A 6,920-nucleotide genomic window follows, 5' to 3' on the forward strand; every position below is an offset into this window, starting at 1 on the left:
TCTTGTTTGCACCTTGTGTGCCTGGAATTCAGCACCATATGGATGCTGCTATTAATCTGTGCTGTTAATTAAAGATCTAGAGAGGCTTTTGAAAACTTTGATGACTAAACCTAGAAAAACACTCCCACGAACTTTTAGGCAGTGAATTCCTTTAAAAGCTCTTTCCTTTCAAATGCCCTTTTAGAAGCCGGAGTTTCGATTGAGCGGGATATATCATTTAACGGACGATTGTCATCTATAGTTACCATGCTTTCTCCCTAGAGAGCAGCCTCTCTAACCTTAAGCTCTCTCTTGTGCTTTACTGATGGGTATACTTTTCAGATCTCTGTATTGTCACCAACTGTATCCCTGACTAAGAGCAGTTAGCAGAAACTATGCTTGTGCCTTATAACACTTCGAAACAAATTAGTAAATTAGTTTCAAACACTCCCTCAATTGAGTGTTCCAAATAAAGACAGAATATACCCAGGTTCTTTTCCAAAGTATTTATGAATGAGTCTTTGAATAATTTGTGAACTTTAGGCCAGTTCTCAATTGTGACTTTGTTTAATACTTCTCCATTCAACACCCCACCCAGAGCATAGTCTTTCCTGGCTGCCTTTATCGAGGATCTAGTGTGTCTCAATCACATCAGAATAGATCTCCATGCTTAGCCAATGGTATTCTGGAATTTGTACAGAACCCCAAACTATTTTGTATTCCTCAATAACCAAACATCAAAGGCCCTGAATACAGTCTGCCTGATCATAGCACTGCTTCCACAAGTTAGTATGTTCCCCACATTTGCTATTTCTCTGTTTGCTTCAACCAAATATTTACGAAGAAGAAAAGTATAGGGAAAATAATGTATTTTAGCCCAAAGTTTGAGAGGATAGAGTTATTCTGTGGTGGGGGAAAGCAGGGCAGATTTCATGGTGGTGGGTGTTGGTTCCGTTGAGATTCTGGACACTAGGCAAGAAATAGAAAACAGGGAAATCTCTTTTTCATCAAGTTTTCCTTCATTTTTCCCTTTTGTATGCAGTATTTTCAGTTATACTGAATGCATAGAATAAACTGTCCTACACAGTGAGGATGTGTCTTCCCCAAGTTAATTCTTTCTGGAAACATCTTCAGGGACAGGTCCTCATCTACTCAGTGATTCTAGACTCTTTCCTGCTCAAAGGAAGGTTGACCGTCTTAAACCATTCTCCTACATTGTGAGTTGACTTAAAATGTATCGAATTTATAATAAATCAAAGAGTAATCAAACTTCCATTATTTGTAGCATACAATTACCTTATAAAGTGATAGACATCTAAATTTGAAAGAGACTATATATAAAACTCTGTTCAGACACTCACGTCAACATGCCTGTTTTAGCTGATTTAAATCACAGTAGGAACTCCAGAACTATGTAGTTATGGAGCAAATATAATAGCTCTGTAAATGCTGTGCTTTAGTGAAATTGGCAACAGTATGAAGAATGTATAACAGAGAAATGATCTAGATAAATCCTAAGACAATAAATATATCCTTGTTACACCATAAAGTGACTAGGAATTCAGTAAAACTATGCATGCACCTTTGAAAAATGCATATTGTGTATTTATCATCATAGACTGAAATTAATGGCATTAATGTTTTAAATCCATAAATTGAAAACCTCCTTCTGAATTTCATGTGTCAAGAAATATTTATCCAAAACCTTTTCCTAATGAAAACTTATCTTTAAAGGAATGATACTTCTTACTTGAAATCTATGGTGTCAGTTTGTATAATTAATCAAGGATGGCAGAAAAGAGATACAAGATAATTATGAATAGTGACTGTTTATATCTCATTTAAAATATTTAATCAGCACATTTCATCACAGCAGAAATTATTTAGTAAGAAAGGAGCCATATGCCGATATAAGATGAATAACTAAGAAACAGAATATCAAAAAGGCCCATGCATAATGCTGTTGGAATGAAAAGAAACATTCCAGCTTGCTATGACAATATATTTGGACTTTTTAAGAGAAATGACACAGCCAAAATTATGCATCAAGGATAATGGTTATAGCTTTGCTATTTTAAATACATCTCTATTTATATAAGAAATTATTTTGTTCCCAGTAACAGGTGCTACTTAAAGATTTATCAATATCCCAGTGCCTGGCATAGATAGTCTCCTTTGTAATTGTTGATCAGGGAATTTCAAGAGACTTCATAAGAATATAAGCATTTGCCCTTACTCTTTCTCTTTTCAGTAAGAAAGTAAAACCTTAATGGTGGAGACATCACACATCTCAGATACAGCACTTGGAATGACCTGATCTGAATATAAGCCGCAATCATATTCCCAAAGGACTAGCTCTCAAACTGTCTGAAGTAGCCATCTAAGATGCCAAAAAAATGAAAATAACCAGCAGTTACATCTAGTTTTAATGTCTATAAGCTACAACAATGATCATTATGGCAACATATTCTCAAAGGAGAAATCGTGGCACTTATACCCTGGAGATAGCCAACAACCAGAAGATTCAATTTACAGAACTTCCTTAGGAGGGAGTTTATTACTAGTAATGAAATTAACTAACTACCCATGGCAATGAGGAAAAACTACTACTGTCATGTTCCTAAATCAGAATAGGTTCAAACTTCATTCTCACTATTTACTTTTATATACACATGTAAATGCAGCCCTCACCCCTCTACAAGGAAGCTTGTTTTGAAGTAAAGAAGATACAAGAACCTGCAGCTAGACTAGGGAACAGCAGAAATAAATTAACCATGGATGCCTGACTCCATTAATATATTTACAACTCAAGCCCTTCACCCAAGGTTCAGGGGACATCATGGAAGAGGAAACAGAAAGATTGTTAAGAGCTGGAAGACCAGGACTCCTACCTTGAGACTGTTAAAAAAAAAAAAAAGGTGATATGGAGTGAAAGACTTAGAAGGTAGTAGAACTGTGAAATGTCGTGGAAATGAGAGATGAGAAAGGAAAAAATGATCGTGATACTTTGTAGGAAATTCTCAAAAAATTAAATATTAATGAAAATATCGCAATATTAGAATACTTAAAGGGAATTAAAGGGAACTTGCCCCAGTGCCCTTGCTATCCTAAGTCTCCTACTCTCTAAAATCAAGAGCAAAATAAACACCTTTTAGTTTATATATATATCTTTATTATAGGTAATATATTATGTGTGTGTGTGTTTGTGTGTATTACAATATTAGCAAAAGCATAATAAACACCTTTTAGTTTATATATATCTTTATATTATAGGTAATATATTATGTGTGTGTGTTTGTGTGTATTACAATATTAGCAAAAGCATACTGAGGCAATGCCAAGAAGTATATTTACCGTTAATAATGATTTCTAAATTAACCCAAAACAATACCTATTAAAATTAATTTTTATTTTCCTGAATACTTTAACTTTATAAACTTTTAACAGCTTAAAAATCTTCCAATACAGCATCATATAAATAGTGACAAAATATACATACCTACATACATACACATACCTACATGCATACACATAAATGCTACATACTACACATACAAATACAGTAACAGCCTCATAAAAAGGGGGGATTATTTTAATCCAAAATAGATATTTTTGGTAGTTTTGTGCAACTCTAATCTTCCTTAAGAACCATGCATCTATTTTTTCACTATGAGAAATCAATTAAGAACCTTAGCCATTGTTTAACACTTTCATACTTACTAATGTTTATAAATTCAATAGTTTTTATTGAGAATAGTCCTTTAAATTTAATAAAATGTATTATGCTTTCTGCAACATGCAGTAGACAAATAGGATGATTAACCCAAATTTATTTGTGAATTCACATGGCAGTGGGCTGAGTATGAGCATAAAGAAATGACACGTAAGTACTGCTCAGTGTTCACAATTCTGCTTGTAGATGTGTTTTCAGGGCAGATCATGTCATACTGAATAAACGATTGCTGTCCACTCTTGAGCTCATGGATTTCTGGTCTCCATACAGAACTGGATTAATTAACTTGAAGACCCTCTTTAGATGTTTAAAGCAACAAACGTTATAAAAAGTCTATTTTCTCACAGTTTTGAACATCACCTATTTCTTACTGCTTGGCAGCCTGGGAAACAGAAAGCAGAGAATGGGGCCTCTTGTATGATATTGTCCTTTGACTCTTTGTAATTCCTTTATCTAAGCCATGGGACATTGTTTAGTGTTGGGACTAATTGAGTCCTGGCCGTCAGCTGCTCTTCCCTGTCTAGAGCCTTCTAATGGAAGTTACTAAAAGCTGTGTTTACCTAGAGATTATCAGAGGTTGGGATTTTCACCTGTTGGCCATTGACTGAAGGGTATTTAAGCCTCCATGGTGCTATTAAAAAGGGTTTTTTGGTACCAGTGTTGGAAGGTCTGTGTGTCGGTCTGTCTCTGCCTGTGTATTCTCAACCTCCAGCCCCTTGCCAGAAGCTCGCGAACTGGGTTCTAGCTCATAGAGCACAGACGGGAGCTGCAGTGCGTGGCAGTTTAGACTCTGAATTGGGCAAAAAAGAACTAGTTCGTATAATTGCTATGAGGATGTTTTACTCCAAATACCACGGATATTTATCCATGGAATCCACTTCTTTTAAAAATGTTTTATATTTATATGTATGTGTATGTGTATGCAAGCATGCACATGTGTGTATATGCATATGTCCTTCCTGTATGCGATGCTTGTGTGACCATAGCATAAATAGTGGTCAAAGGTCTACTTTTAAAAAATGCTTCTCGAGCCGGGCGGTGGTGGCACACGCCTTTAATCCCAGCACTCGGGAGGCAGAGGCAGGCGGATCTCTGTGAGTTCGAGACCAGCCTGGTCTACAAGAGTTAGTTCCAGGACAGGCTCCAAAGCCACAGAGAAACCCTGTCTCGAAAAACCAAAAATAAATAAATAAATAAATAAATAAATAAATAAATAAATAATGCTTCTCCATTTTCAGAATTCCCTCAGTTTTTGTCTTCTTTATTGCCTCTATTTCTGCATTGCCGGCTGGAATGCAAACTTGTACAACTACTCTGGAAATCAGTATGGCAGTTTCTCAGAAAACTGGGAATCAACCTACCTCAGGACCCAACAATACCTCTCTAGGGCATATACCCAAAGTATGTTCAATCATACTACAAACACATTTGTTCAATTATGTTCATAGCAGCATTATTTGTAATAGCCATAACATGGAAATAACCTAGAAGCCTCTCAACTGAAGAATGGATAAAGAAAATGTTGTACATCTACACAATAAAGAACTACTCAGTGGTAGAAAACAATAACATCTTGAAATTTGCATACAAATGGAAGGAACTAGAAAAAAAAAAGCATCTTGAGTGAGGTAACCCAGACCTAGATAGATGAACATGGTTTGTACTCACTCATAATTGGATACTAGCTGAAAAGCAAAGGATAACGAGCCCTATAGTCTAAAACCCTAAGAGAAACATGTATAGATCTCCCTGGGAAGGGGAAATAGACAAGATCACCTGACAAAATTGGGGTAATGAGGGTTCGGGGGAGAAGGGAGTGCAGAAGAGGGAAAGAAGGAAAGAAGGGGAAGGGGAAGAGAATTTGAGGGAAAGGAATAGTCAAGGTGGGGAAACTTCAGAGACAGAGAGTAAGGAAAGAGATATTTTGATTGAGGGATTGATTATGGGGCTAGGAAGAAACCTGTCACTAGAGAAATCCCCAGGAATCCACAAGGATGACCCCGGCTAAGACTCTAAGCAAGAGTGGAGAGTGGGCCTAAACTGACCTTGTCCTGTAGTAAGATTGGTGACTATCTCAAATGTCCACATAGAACCTTCATCCAGCAACTGATGGAGACAGGGTCAGAAGACCCACAGAGGAGCACTGGGCTGAGCTTCCAAAATTCAGCTGAAGAGTGGGAAGAGTGGGAATAGGAGCAAAGAGGTCAAGACCATCATGGGGCCACCGACTGAAACAGTTTTCCTGAGCTAATGGGAGTCCACCAACTCCAGCCCGACAAGGAAGGAACCAGCATCGGACCAAGCTAGACTCTCTGAATGTGGGTGACAGATGGATTGCTGGGGCAGAATAAGGGACCACTGGCAGTGGCACCAGGATTTATCCCTACTGCTTGTACTGGCTTTTTGGAACCTATTCCCTTTGGATGGATACCTTGTTCAGCCTGAATATAGTGGGTAGGGACTTGGTCCTTCCTTGAAGAAATGTGTCTTGCCCTCTTGGAGAGTGGATGGGGGTTGGAATGGGAGGGAAAGGTGGAGGAAATGGGAGTGGAAACTGGGATTGTTATTTAAAATGCAAAAAGATAATTTGTTATCTTTAAAAAAATAAAACAGAGTGAGGGAAAAAAGCAAAAAAAAATTCACAAAACAAAACAACAGCAACAACAAAAACTAAATAGCTTCTCTCCTTTTGCTATGTCAATTCTACCAACTATACTCAAAGTTTTGGCAGCAAGTGCTTTTTTCTGAGTTTGCTTTCATAGGCTCCCCTTCTTAAAGGGCCACATCATCTACCAATAATATCTTACCTTTTTGGATAAGATTTGCATATGAATCTTTGAGGAACTTTTACTTAAGACATAGCAACAGCTGAAGAACATATTTCTGCCTTTTTTTTTTTATAACACTCTTTTTGATGTGTTTATAAGAAGAGGCCCAGGGATCTACTTCAGACTCCTTTCTTTTTTTTCTGCCTATCTAGGTAATAAACCTTGTCTTTGCTATACCTTGTTTCTTTGAACTTTAGCTGTCATTTTCCTATAGACCAAAAGTGGGGAGTACAGCAAAGGGGCACATTCAAGAACTGTCAGTGATTTGTTCTTTTCTAACATACATACCCTAAACAAATTAGATAGAGCACAATGTCGTGACCTAATGTCCGAGATCCTGTGGCTCAAACATCTTAGATGACCCACTTTTTTCCATGTTT

The 6,920-nt window shown here is 37.1% G+C and overlaps 1 protein-coding gene across 3 annotated transcripts in view; it reads right to left on the minus strand.

Moving 5' to 3' along the window:
* Mgat4c (MGAT4 family member C) overlaps positions 1-6,920 on the minus strand; it is a 160,015-nt gene that overhangs the window by 58,973 nt on the left and 94,122 nt on the right. The gene's annotated exons all lie outside the window — the stretch shown is intronic.

The sequence above is a fragment of the Microtus ochrogaster genome, chromosome 24 (genome assembly GCF_000317375.1).
Source record: "Microtus ochrogaster isolate Prairie Vole_2 chromosome 24, MicOch1.0, whole genome shotgun sequence".
Lineage (NCBI taxonomy): Eukaryota > Metazoa > Chordata > Mammalia > Rodentia > Cricetidae > Microtus > Microtus ochrogaster.